The following is a 15,272-nucleotide window of genomic DNA, read 5'->3' as shown; positions in this document are numbered from 1 at the left end:
CATGATACCAATATCAAAATCCAAAAATATAATGTATGTCCAAAAGTGGATTAAGGTTAAAAAAAATTAGGCGGAAAGTTAGAACTCATTCATCATTTGTGCTTCGTGTTGATCTCCGACATATGTAATCCACAACTCCCTGAGTTCATTAATTTTCTCCTGAGAATAGGTTGGACCAGTGCCTTGATAGTACTACAATTAAGGTAATTACAAAATAAGTATTCATATAGAAAAACTTGAAAGTATTTAAATTAAACTTTATAATTAATCATGCACAAATTAAAAGGAAACAAATAAGAAAATGAATTCTCACGTTCATACCTATTACCATCATCATCATACTCGATATACGAGATTGCATTCTCTTGAGGTACCATGTCACGCTTTCTCCCCTTTGCCATTAACCTGAAACGATGACAAAATTAAATATCATAATAATGTAGATATTTAACTGAATATTCTCCTTCATAGCCCCACACATGAAGTTACCATAATTTACCTGAGGCAAAAATATCATGCAGATTTTTTATAAGATAACTTGGACTAAATTTTCTTTAAAATTCATTCTCACACTTAAGTCAACACCCCGAAACTGATACAGCAATATTATCTTAATGTTCCATAGATAATCCTGGTTAAACATATAATAAACGAAAGGTTGTTTCTGATACATCCTTTTTCCAGATTATCTGCTACTTCAATGAATCAAAAAACCCAGAGGATTACGTCGAGGAATATGTCAGGGGTCAGATAGCAGCAGGTATTAGCTGAGAATGTCAGAAGGGGTGAGAGAAAAATATCTAAGTAGGTCTATAAATACAAAGTTTAAATCTTTCCTTCTCCAAATTATATTTGTTTCCTATTCTCTGACTAACCTTTGTTGAGTAGTGAATTTCATTTCCACCAGTATATAACAGGATTTTAAATAAAACATGTTATGGGGGAGAAGGCACAACATATTGAACAGCTAGAATACAAACACAGAATGGAAAGATCTAGCAAACAGCTATAACACAATGTTTAGCAGAATCATGCATCAAGCAATACAAATATATCAGAACCTAATTATCATCTTTCTCTACAGAGAACAAAATCTATGAAGTTATTATTTGATGAGAGCAGTGATTCAAACAAAAGAATTTCTCACTTATCCTATTATGCTATTAATTTAAGTGCCCAACAAACTATACAACTCTCAAACAAGATCAAAACCTAGACCATTTAAATTTCTAACCTCAATCTGCGACATTTTTAAGTTGAAACTCAACAATCAACATATGTTCGATAAAGGAACATTATCCGCAAAAGAATGTCACTTTACCACTTAAGCTATTGATTCTGGAGCCAAACAATATTATCATTTCCCCAACCCTTTATATAATGTAATTCATAAAGAACTCTCATGATTTATATTTCTATTAAGATTCAAACTAATCAAAACAAAATAAAAGATAGAAGAGATTATTACACCATGTTGACGGGTACCGGCATTGATGCGTTCAATCCAAAGAGAGCGCATATCACGCTTCTTGGTTCGGCGATCTCTATAAGAGTACTGAACTGGTCTAAAAAAAAAGCAGCATTAATACACAGAATAATCTTTGATCCAAAGAGAGCGCATCTCACGCTTCACGCTTCTTTGATCTCTAGTCAGCATTTCATTACTTTAAGCTCCACAATTAGACCTTTCAATGGCTTTAGTTAGTTAATTTCTTGCTTTCACTTAACACTTACCAGCAAAAACCCAAAAACTCATCAGATTCAGACCCATAAAGAATGATAAAGGGTATGAACTCGGAGAGTAAATTCCACAAATAACATATTCAAACCCTTCTCACAACCCAAATGACAAAGCTTCAAATAACCCATTAATGGGGTAAAACCCAACTAAGATATATAAGAATTTTCAATTAAAACAAAAAAAGACCCCAAATTTACAATCAATTCATAATCAAATTTAGTGGGCCTCCCATAAAACATTAAATTGATTCAACCCAGAGTATAATAAGAGGGACTTGTGATGACCCACAATGTCATTTTCTCTCCTATAGTTGGGAAATTCAATTAATCACTGATTTTGTCAATATCCCAAAAACATAAAGTTCTAATTTTTTTTATGTTAGCTTCAAACATGTAAAATTAGTGTAAAATATTGGATTTTAAACAAAATTGGTTTATATTTCTTTTTGGGTGGGGGGAAAAGAAAAAAAAAATGATAAAAGGGAAACATTGAGGAATTTGGGGAAATAGCTGAAATTTTTACCATAGAAGGAGGTTGATCGGGAATGGCGAAACCTGCCTTGAGAAACTTCGATCCTACGTCTACCACAATTGCTTCCATTTTCCTTTCTTCGTTTCACTCACACACACACTCTCTCTCCTCTTTTTCTCCGGCTGCCCTCTAAATCTTATGGTACCATATTATTTTTTTTTGCCAATGTGTTGCACTATGGAAGATCAAAGAAGCTATTGGTTCGGCGATCTCTCTGTTAAGTGAATAATCTTTGCAGAAACTACTTGACAAACCAAAAAAAAAGCAGAATTAGATAAAACAGAATAAAACTTCCCAACTCCCTGAGAAATCGAAATTGAAATTGATGCAAGTCCCAAGTCCTAACCTTGAAAAGCAGCATTCTTTCTTTGATATCGGAGTTTACCCAATTCGAATCACCATTAATACTACTCCCAGTCCCACTACTACTCTCCTCCACCATATGAACTTCCTTAACAACGGAGGGCGACTGTAGCTGGGTTCGACGGGGGCGGCGACAATGACCGGGTTCGGCAGGGCAGCGGTGGCTCAGGGTTTCTCACTTTTTATCTTTCCTTCATTTTCTCTCTCTTCGTTTTCTCTTTGGTTTGCTTTCACCGTTAATTGCTTCTTCCAAAGTATGGGGGGACATGGGAACAACAACTTAGAACTTAAAAAGGGTGGTTTAGAGCAAAAATTCAAGGATACATAGTAAGTAGTAAGTGCTCCTAATTTCTAGCTATGACAGTTTATTTTTTTAAATTTAATTATTTTAACAGATTTATTATTATTAATAATTAGCAAAGATAACAGTTTTATTATTCTCATAAAAAAAATTATAGCATTACAAAATAATTTCATAGCAAAGATAACACACATTAAGTAAGTGTTAAGTGATATATTATCAATACAATCTAAGATAACAGTTCTACGATTAAAACGTTAAATTTAGACTTTACATAACAGTTGCTTAAATAAGAGTTAATTTAGGGGTGTTATGTTTGCCCTTTTTTGTAGTAGTGATAGGCGGAGAAATCCTCGATCGAAGACATCAAATAAGGACTCTCATCCATTACTAACATATCCCGAGGTTTAAAGTAACCAAAGTCAATAATAGAAATCAATAGGTCACACTCTCATGCCAACCTAAATCAATCAACTCCATCTACGACATTCAAGTGATCAAAGAGAATGCAACATAGATTAGAAGAGCTAAACAAGCAATAATTTAATCACGCAAATCTCTAAATCCAAACTCAAATGTCCAATTCAATCATGGTTGGGTTTTCATCCAAACCCTAACCAACAAACTACTCCATAAATACAAAAATGAGGACTTTAGAGAAATAAAACTTTAATAACATGATAATAATCATTATTCTAACATTAAACTAAATAAAATAAATCATAAATAATTAAACTAATCATGAACAACTAATATAAGAAAAACAATTAAAATAAAACAATAAAAGAGGAGATAGAATAAGAAATACTCATTGATGAATGGTTGAAAGTTCCAATACAAGTGTCACCCTTGAATCTATAATTTTCAACCTCTCTTTGAGTTTTCTCCCTTTTCTCTCTCTAGGTTTAGAGATTTCTCTCACTTAAAATCCTAATCTAAGACTAATGGAGGCTAATCCCCCTTCAAAATTAGGTCCCCTTCATGAATAGGGATGATTCCTATTTATAGGTCCAATTATTACATCATTAAAGAGTCGCGAAAAAAACAGAGCTGTCCGGAAAATTTGAAAGGAGCAGGCGCTCCTATGGTAACTGGGCAAAACAGAAAGTTGGAGCGACCAGAGAGCGACCTGGGAGCGGGAGCTCCAAAAACAAGGAGCGTGCGCTCCTTTGAAAAGGGAGCGAAAACTGCACAAACAGCTCAACTTCAAATGACCATAACTTTCTCATTTTAATGAAAATCAAGCATGTGACCTATCGTTGGAAAGATAACGAGCCAAATTTTACTCTCCAATTTGAATCACTAAAAAATGATTTGTAATATGGAAGATATGGTTGTTCAAAGTGGACCATCTTGTGAACCTTGCTTCTTCAACTTCCATTTGCCTCCGTCCTTTCATCATTCATGGTTTACTCCACATTTGTGCATTCCTTTGGCTTTTATAGATGAAATTATAAGTATTTTTTAATTGGACCTATAAAGAACCAAGAAAATAATGTAAAAAGTAACTTGAAAAGTAAAACAAAGACATATCTAAAAAGAACTAGTAAAACAAAAAAAGGTGCATTTTAAGCAAAACAAACATATAAAAGAGGGTAAAATACAAAATAAAGGTTAAATATAGGGATAAATAAGAGGTTTAGAGTGATACAAATGTCACTCATCAAGGATCATTAGGATCTAGAGGGAGTACCAAGTACCTAGTGTAGACTTGTCATTCAATAATTTCTTCATTAAGTCATAGGCGGAAAAAAATGAGTTTTCCCTCCAACTTTTTTTCCCTCCATATTTTCTCTCGGCGTATGCTTGCTAACATGCATTTTAGCCATGTGGCCAGAAAACCAGGAGGTCGAAGGTAGGTTGTGAAGCGTAGAGGTCCGTCATCGGACTCTCAAGCGCTTAAAACTCGATATGTTGATGAAATCATGGGAGTTGAAGCAATTAATTTTGGTTTTTGTGAAGAAATTTTGACACCAATCAGAATTGTCTCTTCAAACTTTGAAGCAACAAGCTGAATTTCGTCATACCTTCAATGAGTGGATGGATTCAATTCATATGAACTGAAAATCCAGATCGGTAGAACCTGTTGCGAAGGAGTGTGTCTGAAATTCCAAATTTATAACAATTTGAAGAAATTGATATTGATAAGGATATAGAGAATTCTGTTAATGTGAACGGATCAATAGATTTTGGAAATGTGAATGGAATAGTAACTTCTGGAAATGTTGTCTTAGATATATATTGTGCATATTGAGATAGAAGATAGATAGGATGAGATCGATTATTGGAATTCATCTATTGTTTGTCATGTGGTTTGATCGAATTCGTCATTGCAAGTATGAAAGGTTTCATTAGGAGAATTTAGAAGCAAAATAATGTAGAAAAAGTGGTTTTAATGGAGGAGTGTTCATAGTTCGATTTCCTGCGATGGATACTAGAGATAAGATCCTTGATGGAGCATATTGTTAGAGGTGGGCATGGTTTGGGCCAGCACGCAGGCCATCCCGGCCCGGCACGATTTGGGCCCGACCCGTTGTCCGCTACGTGGGCCACGGGCCTGTCAAGGTCAAGAAATTTTATTTCAAGCCCGCATGGGCTGGCCCGCGAGCGGACGCTCCTTTCCTTTGTTTTTTAGCCTAAAACTATTAAAAATACAAAAAAACAACATAAACACGGGCCAGGTCCGTAGGAGGCACGAGCCCGGCCTGCGGGCCCGTGGGTCTAGGCTAGGCTGTGGATAAAATTTTGAAATTTCAAGCCCGAGAAGGCACAGCCCGCCACTCACGAGCTCGGGCCCTGCCTGACCCGCCATTTCCCCAAGCCCGCGGGCCGAGCCCGTGAATAGGCCTGGATCGGCCCATGCCCTGGTCTACATATTGTTTTAAAAGCAAACCTCTAATCATGAAACCATGTACACAGGTTATGGAATTCGAGAATGATGAGATTGTAACTTTGCCTATTTGGATTTAAGTGAGAGTTGGATTCAAATATTGGGGATAAAAATATATATTCAAGATTGTGTCTTAGCTTGAAAGGCCGCTACAGTGTGATGAAGCTATTAGGAGAAGAGAAAAGGTGCAATTTGCTAGAGTGTTAGTTGAGGTGAAAATGAAGCAAAATTTCCTTGATGTTTTCTCATTCATGGATGAATATGGTGAGAAACTGTCTACCTATATTTCATATGACTGGAAATCGAGTGTATGTTCTAATTGTCAAAAAAAAGGATATGCCTCAAAGGACTGAAGAGTTATCAAGCTGAACTAAATTTGGTTTCCAAAACAGGTTTCTCATGTTCCTGTTACTGGAAATCAGGAAGTCTAGCAAGCTTCTAGAGTTGGAAACTAAGTTGCTTATGTTGAGTTGGATTGATTTCACATGCCTTAAAGCCAATCAAAGTCAGACAATCTCATATTATGCCTTGATGTACACTGCATTTACCCATCTTAGTCACACACTATCTTTCTTTGTGGATATAGCCCATATATACTTCCCAAGACTTGCTATATTCCATGATATAACTTCTCTAAACTCAAGTCCTCGCACTGCCTTAGGATTGCAGATTCTCTCTCAAGCTACAATCCAGGTTTATGTGTGAAATATTGGCCACTCCAAGAAAAAAGCTCTGCAATTTTTTTTTTAATTTCATTAAGCACTTTCTTTGGCAAAATAAACACATGCATGTGCCCCATGCATATGTAAACTAAGAAACATAAAGTTTATTAATTGCATCCTAGCAGTCTATGACAAATTTCTAGAGCTTCATACTCTAATTCTAGTTATCATTTTTTCAACAAGAACATCGCATTGAGTTACCGTTGTTCACTTAGCATAGACTGACACACCCAGGTACTCGAATGGCAATGATTGTTGATTTCTGTACATTCCACTACTTTTCGACTTTCTCTATCACTCATTCCACAAGTATAAATTACTGATTTCCATACATTCGCTTTCAGACTAGTTGTATCAGAAAAGAATTTAAGCTGAAGCTAATTTCCTTAATGAAGGAACCTATGATCATTGTCTTGGGTTTAACTGTGTACCCTGGATAGGAGGAGGGAAAAAAATCATTCAGGTATTTTACAATGTGGAGAAGGACAACTAATTACAATTGTCTTGTCTCTAATGCTTGGCATAGAGAGGTTAAAGGGACTAAGATGATTTTTGTGGTTCAAAAATTGAATTGAAGCTGGTTAAATAATTGTTGAAAGCATAAAAATGGGTTTCAAGATGTGCAAGCTGTAGATATATACAAGCTTTACAATTGATGCAACATGCTCAGTCCTTATGCATCAAAATCCTGGTGATATTGACATTTTTTTTTATGCTAAGCAAGTAAGTATATATATTTCTCCATCACACCAATTTACAATCTAACCTATTCTCTTACTAGAAGAGGAGGCAAATCTTTACATCAACTGAACTTACAAGTTCATAAACCAATTAAAATCTTGCCTCACAACATTCTTATTCTTAGGGATCACTGTTCTAATTCTCTCCTTAACAATCCTTTTGAGTATATCTATCAACATAGGTGGTAGTGCTATATACAAATTCCAATATGCATCATTCCTACATTTCCATATAATATAAACTAAGGCAAAAATACCAACATTCCTTACAGCACGCTTAAACTTGGACTTCCTACTTCTTACAATCCAAGCTATTAATCTGATTATTCATGAGAGCAGTAATGCCCAACCATTTCTTCAACTTTGTGAGACAGATCATACTATAAGCACACTCAAAAAATAAGTGTGTATGAGTTTCACTTCCTTGAGCACATATGAGACAAGAGTCTGATATACTAACACCAATTCTTGCTAACTTCTTTGTTGTCTGCAATCTTTGCTGAACTGCAAGCCAATTGATTAATCTATGTCTTCGAATACTTAGTCTATTCTAGAACATAGGACTCTAGTATACATGAAGGAAATCTCCCACCAGCACATCATAAATCTCTCCAACTTTATACTAATTTAAAGCATAAAAGTCTGCCTTGGAGTAGTGCATTTTAAGATGATTCTTCATTTCACAAATTTTGTTCCAATACCAGCTGACACCCAAGCCAGGTATATACTCCCACCAATCATCAGACGATATACATAGAATGGACCCATTTCACCCATAGGTTATCTTGTTTGGTAGCCACCGCCCAACTATACTTACCTATACATGCCATGTTCCATTTAATAACATTTCTGAACCCCAGACCACCTACATTTTTCTCACAACAAACTTGCTCCTATGCTACATTGCCAGGTTTAGTACTATATGAATTGCCACTCCACATGAAAGCTCTACATATTTTCTCAAATGCTTTGTAACACACTTTTGGGAAGCACATAAATTTAAGCCCAATACATATGTAAGCTCATTAGTATTGTGTTAACTAGTAAAGTTCTAGAAGTATATGAGAGGTTTATAGAACTCCACAGTCTAATTCTTGCAACCATTTTTTCTATTAAACCATCACATTGAGCTAATGAAATTCTTGTAGAGCATATTAGCACTCCTAAGTACCTAAATGGGAGATTGCTTCCACTAGTGGAAAAATGAAGAAGGGTTGCGCTGAAAATGGCCTGTAGGGCTGCACTTTTTGACAGCAGCCCTTTCAATAACAACCCTTCACTTTTTAAGTAGGGCTACGCTTTACAAGCGCAGCCCTTCACAACGAAGGGGTGCGCGTTTTACTAAAAAGCGCAGCCCTTCAAGCTAAGAAGGGCTGCGCTTTTTAGTAAAACTGCAGCCCTTCTAATCTTGAAGGGCTGCGCTTTTTTAAACAAGCGCAGCCCTTCTAAGCTTGAAGGGTTGCAGCCTTCAGCAGCCCTCCTACTATGAAGGAATAATCTGCTTGAGACTGAGTGAAGCCAAAAGAAATCAATGCACTAGACAACTTACAAGCTCTTTGTTCATAACTGTTACCCAACTAGGTTGAGCTGCAACTTCATAGTAGGATCATATTGGCTCCTCACTTTCTACAATGTGAGTAACCATATTCACAAAATGGCAATGAACACTAGTATTGACAATTGAGCTGGCAACTCCAGCTTGATTAGTGTTAGTTTTAGAGGTAGTAATAAAGTCATTTAGCCAAGTAGGAGGATAAGATGGTCGAGTAGATTTTCTAAGAGCTGGTTGTGGAGAAGGTGGGTATAGGATCACCAGGCTCGGGAATGATAGGTTCACCATCAGGGAGAAAACTAGGTTATGTGTGAGATTGATCTGGAATGTGTTAAAGATGGGATAAACCAAAAGGGAAAGGATTCATGAATGAGTGGGATTCAGTTGACTACATAGGGAATATATGTTCATTAAACTTGACATCCCTATAAACAAACTGTTGTTTGGTTAATATATTTTCAAGTTTATAACCCTTTTGGGTTGCTGGATATCCAAGGAAGATACAAGGGAAAACTTTAGTGGTGAACTTGTCCTTGTGTCTATTTGGATTATAAGCCATGGCTAAACAGCCAAAGGCCTTCATGTGAGTGTTACTAGGCTGTTTAGTGAACATCAGCTCATATGGTGTTTTGTGTTTAACAACACTAGAAGGAAGTCTATTAATGATGTAGGTTGCAGTCATAACATAATCTCTCCAGTAGGACAAGGACAAGCCAGCTCCAAACCTCAGAGCCCTACAATTTCTCAAGTAGGTGCCTATGTTTTCTCTCCCCCAAACCATTTTATTGTGGCCTGTCCACACAATTGGTTTGGTGAACTATTCCTTTCTCACTTTTTTATCAAACTGTGTTTGCGCATAAGCACAAAAATTTTTAAGTGTCATGAAAGAATCAGATTTATACTTCAATATGTACACCCATGTAGCCCTAGTGAAGTCATCCACTATAGTAAGGAAAAATCTATATTTTCCTTTGTATGGGACCTTATAAGGATCCTATATATCTATGTGAATCAAGTCAAATGGTCTTGCCACAGTGGTAATACTCAAAGGAAAAGGTGTTTTTGTGAGCTTGGCCATGGGATAAGAGAGACAAGTTTCTTTTTCAGCATCTTTTACACATCCTTGCAAATTTGCATGTGTTTCATTTTCTCTAGGGAGGTGTGACCTAACCTAACATGCCAACGAGAGTAAGCTGACATTTTTGCATTCATAGAAGAAACTTCATTGCATAAATTTTCAAATTTCAAGTCATTGACATCAAAGTCATAAACATCATTACAGTTGTTATCATTAGTAACAACATTTGATTAAAAAACATGGCTAATATTTGCCTTAGGTCTGACAGGTTGTATTTGAAGCTTGTTTTCTGGTGTTGGGTTTGAGTAGAGGGACTTTCTTGTGTCTTGGTTGATGAAGGGTTGATTGTGGAGATAGTAGAGACCACCTGTGGCAGTGCCAGTGCTTTTAATGCTCTGTGTTGTGCAAACCTGCATAACACAACTATTTTTATAAAACATCACATAAAGACTATTTTGTTCATTCAACTTTTGGACAGATAAAAGGTTTTGTTTAAACTCGGGAACATAGAGTACATCCCTAAGTTCAATTCCATTTCTTAGCAATACGTTTATTCCCATGTGAGTAACATAGGCTGTACCACCATTTTGAAGGTTTATTTTGGGTTTATGAAACAAATGTTTCACATTCTTCAGTTTATCCATACTGGCAATCATGTGATATGATGCACCAGAATCAATGATCCAGGCATCATCACAATGTTTCACATAGTGACAGGAAATCATACCTGCAAATTGATGAGTATCTAGTTCCTCATCTGTCTCATCTCCCATTTTAACAGTAGAGTTGCTAGAGCTCTCACCTAGCTTTGGCATTTCTTGCAGCTGATGAGCTATAGAAGTAGCAAGCTCAGTATTGCCCACATTCATTTGCGCATTGGAAGCATTTTTCTCCTAAAATTCTGACCTCCAGTGTTCCTTTGATGTTTTCCTCTGTAATTACCTCCTTTACCTTCTTGATTTGTTGCTGTTGTTACCAGTTGGAAACCCAATTTTGGACCAACATTTTTTTTGCAACATGATTGTTCTTCTTACATACAGCGCAAAAATTCTTTGTTTCATTCTTAGTGTAGAAGGTTGTCCCTACTTTTTCTTCTTTTCTTTTCCTAGAACATCATTATGTGATTCCTCCTGCTGAACCATTAACACAACAGTGTCTACAGATGATAATGGACTCATAAGAAGGATATGACTTCTCAAGCTACCATAACCCAAGTCCAATTCATTCAAAAATTGAAGCAATTTTTGTTCTTCTTTTTGTTGATTAACAGGTTCAATGAAGGCTGTTATCTCAAAACTAACATTAGTTATAGCTGGATAATCAGTCAAAGACTCAAGCTCTTCTCGCAAAACTCTTAGGTTAGTGTACGTAGTACTTAGGGAATAGCCTTTCATTCATCTTAACCTCATAAGTTTCTTTGTTCATTCTATATTTCCTGCTACCATTGCTTACAGTGAACCTGGTTTTCAGATTAAACCGGATTTCTCTAGCTGATTTTATGTACATGATAGACATCCCTAGGGTCTCAGTCATGTTGTTGAGAAGTCAAGTAGTGACCATGCTGTTGCAGGCTGCCCAAGCTTCTATTTTCACATAATCTTCACTTGGCTTAGTCAAAGCTCCAGTAACAATGCCAAATTTAATTTTCTCTGTGTGGCAAGAGAAATCTCCATAAACCTCTTCTAGGGCCTATAGTCTGTAGTTCCACTTAACTAAGGGTCAACTTTCAAGGAGTTAGGCCCATTAGATGGATGCATATACAAAGGATTGTTTGTTTCAATGGTAGTTTTTGAGGTTGCTCCTCCAACCATTTTAGAGAAGTTAAAAGATGAAAACTTTAACTATTTCAACAACGTAAAGATAGAAACTTTATGCAGCAGATTTCTACTTACCTTTCTCCACCTCTGATACCATGAAGACTTTTACAAAATTAAGGAAAGATGAGAAGATCTGCTGCAATAAGCATCAGCAGTAGCAATTTTGAGTTTAGAGGTTGGTAACTCAATGAAGGTTCCACCTGAGGTTTTGTATTAATTTCATTGAAGTTTATAATACCTTAGCACAAGTATATATTCTAGGTTACAATCCCTAGAATGATCCTAGTCCATGATCCTAGGAAACAGACAACATACTACACACAAAGTCTAGGTATTGCGTTGATATTACTAGAGTCATGTGCACAACACATGTTCATTACATATTACTCATATTATTTTCTCTTACACTACATGATTGCTTGCCATAACTAGTATTTAGTAAATATGGACAAATATGTTTGTGAACATTCTGTATTTAAGTTTGGTTATTAAAGCTTGCCCACAATGAATGGTACAGATAAATATGAAATTTTGAAGCTTTATAACAAGATAAACAATATCTTATTTCCGGGCTCATTTATGTGCATAGATTAGTTATATTTTTCAATTTAAATCATAAAAAAGGCGCACATTTAGGACAAATATAGTACTATGGTCATCTCTTTTTTCCTCTTAAATTCGTCATTTAAAGAAAAGTACTTGTATGGTATATCTAACATCATAAAAAATTTAAACTACTCCCCTGTGCCCAAATGTTCTTCCTGTTTAATTTCTTGAAACAATATTCTTAAAAGTTCTTCTCATTCAACACTATTCATAATTAGAGAGAATCTTCTAAATTCTTCTGAAAATATAAGAAAAAATATAGTCATGTGCAAAGTCGAATCTAAGATTTTGAATTTGGGTTGTTCTAACTAAACCAAGAAAATAGAAATATGATCACAATACATAAATGAGAAGTTCAATTTTAACTATAACAAAACTAATCTTTATATCATTCGAGTTATTTATTATATATACATTCATTATATCGATATTTCAATCTCATTCATTTTTAGTAAAATTCAACATAATGACTTTTAAAGACATCAATAGACATGACTCTTACCTTTAATATCTTCAACTATTTGTTCTTAATGTTTTTAAGAAGATATCTATTTAGTAAACATAAATAAAGACAAATCAAAAAACTTACATCGTAAAGTTATTTTTAATTATTTGCAAAAAAAGATTCTTGGTCATACTTAATACTTCCTCCGTTCCATAATAAGTGAAACATTGAAACTGAGAATATGATTTAATAAACATCATTTTCAAAAGCCAAAAATTCATAAGTACGCTTTACATTATCAGAAGGAGGAAAGAGAAAAAGAAAGCACATAAGTTTGTGATGGGTACTCTTGTAATTTTGTCACTTTCTTTTTTCCATTTAAGGTATGTTTTACTTATTTCGAAAAGTTCTAAAATATGAAACGAGGGAAGTATGACAATAGTGTACAAATTAAGAAAAGATTGGTTAAAGTTAGAGCTAAGAAAATCCAAAAGAGAAAAGAAAAAATTGTAAAAGAGAAAAGAAAAAAAAAAGTTGAAACTCGCATCCAAGCAGGAATTGAACCCGTGATACAAAAACACCACATGCAATAAGTTGTTGAAGATTCTACCACTGGAGCAAAGCTGTATTCTGTAAACTTAAGGCACATTTATTCTTTATTTAAGTATTAAATGTGCCTGACTTAAAAATATAAAAGAAAACTGTATTTTTGGGGCCTTTTTTATTGGGGTCTGGACCATCCAAGACCGTTAATAGATCAGCCCCTGATCTTGTGGGGGTCCTATTTGATTCGGTTCGAAGATTATAATATTCAATCGTTTTAATATTTACCAATATGTCTCAAAAGATATTTAAAGCCAAAGAAGTGCATTAGCAAACAACACAACTAAAGTAGGAAGAACAAAAATATACAGAAAGAGTAATACTTTTGTCAAATAATTTGGTCCAAAATACCCTTATAAATATTTTTAAAAATTCCAACTTTACTCCATTTTGTTTTGGAGAATGGTGCCTCATTTATTGGTTATCTCACATTTATTAAAATAAACATATTAACATGTCTATTTATTTTTGGTAATATAACTTAAACATCTAAATATTTCATCACTTCTCTCTCTTAGGGGTTGTTTAGTTAACATTATTTAGCATAGGAAGTTAGAAATCTTAGGAATTGGAATTGTTTGGTGTTGTTTGGTTGACAAATTCATGGGAAGTAGAAATTCCTAGGAAGTTTCACTTCCCACAAAAGGGGGAAGTTACTTACCTAGGGGGACCTAGGTAAGTGGAAATTCTCATGGGAATTTTCATTTCCCTTGAATCACCAAACAACATCTAGCAATTCCTAGGATATACAATTACATGGGAAGATAATATTCTAAGGAATTTGCACTTCCTACATTCAACCAAACGAGCAGTTAAAAGATACATTTGTTAATTACTTTTTCGATTTTCTATGACAATAACATTGGAGAACAGATGAAGTACCTATTAATATATCAAAAACAGCTTCTTTTTTTTATTTTAAGAATTGTAGGTCCAATCCCTAATATGGTAGGACCGAAAAAATAAAGATGAGAACTTAGGTAAATTGAGATTTGAGACAATACTTACGATGTTAAACCCCATACTTAGAGGTACTTTGTTGTATGTAACCCAAAGTATACCCTGAGTTCTATATCTAAAACAAATCAAAGGACAGCAAATAATGAACGAGAGTTGGTATACTTACTACTTAGCATATACTTATTACATCCTCAAGTCTCAAGATCGTTATAAATGTATACATGATGCAAATGCAAAGTGCGAACCAAAAACTAAAATATTCTGATATTCCTCCTAAATCAACATTTAATCATCCCAAAACAAATATACTGCGATCCGAAAATAAAACGTCCCTTAACAACTATACATATTCATACTACCAAAAAAATGTTGAATACAACTAACCCAAAAATTAAGAGCAAGAAATCACATACTTAAGTCAAATTGATTCTCAAGATTCACTTCATCCATATCCCTGGTGCTACATTCGTTATCATTAGCATTAGGTGTTACCATACTACCTCCATCAGCGGTATCAAATTGTTGCTTTGCAACTGACGAGTCAAGAACTTTTTGAGGCACGATGTCACCAGATTCATCACCATCTCCGCCTGATGGGCCAGCCTCATTGTTGTCGGGTGCGCGCCTACTGGAAGGTTCAGCAGGAATCTTGAATTTCGTGTCGTCGGCAGAGGCCTTGGGCGGCCTAGTACGTTGCCGGAGGTAAGTGAAGGGGTTAAATGCAGGCTTCTTGGTTTTGTGTGAGTCATTGCTAATCTTCAAGGCTAATAATGAACGATGTTTTTTTCTTCTTAAAAATCTTTGAGTCTTTATTTTTCGCAATAATATGGGTTTCATTTTTGCAATTGCCATATCGCATATTTCTTGCATTTCGTCTTTTGGCATCATGTATGGTTCGGAAGGGGGACTTCCTTCTCGGGATG

Source organism: Beta vulgaris, chromosome 4 (assembly GCF_026745355.1).
Source record: "Beta vulgaris subsp. vulgaris cultivar EL10 chromosome 4, EL10.2, whole genome shotgun sequence".
Classification (NCBI taxonomy): Eukaryota; Viridiplantae; Streptophyta; class Magnoliopsida; order Caryophyllales; family Amaranthaceae; genus Beta; species Beta vulgaris.
The sequence above is the reverse complement of the archived record's forward strand: the minus strand, read 5'-3'. Positions refer to the sequence as shown.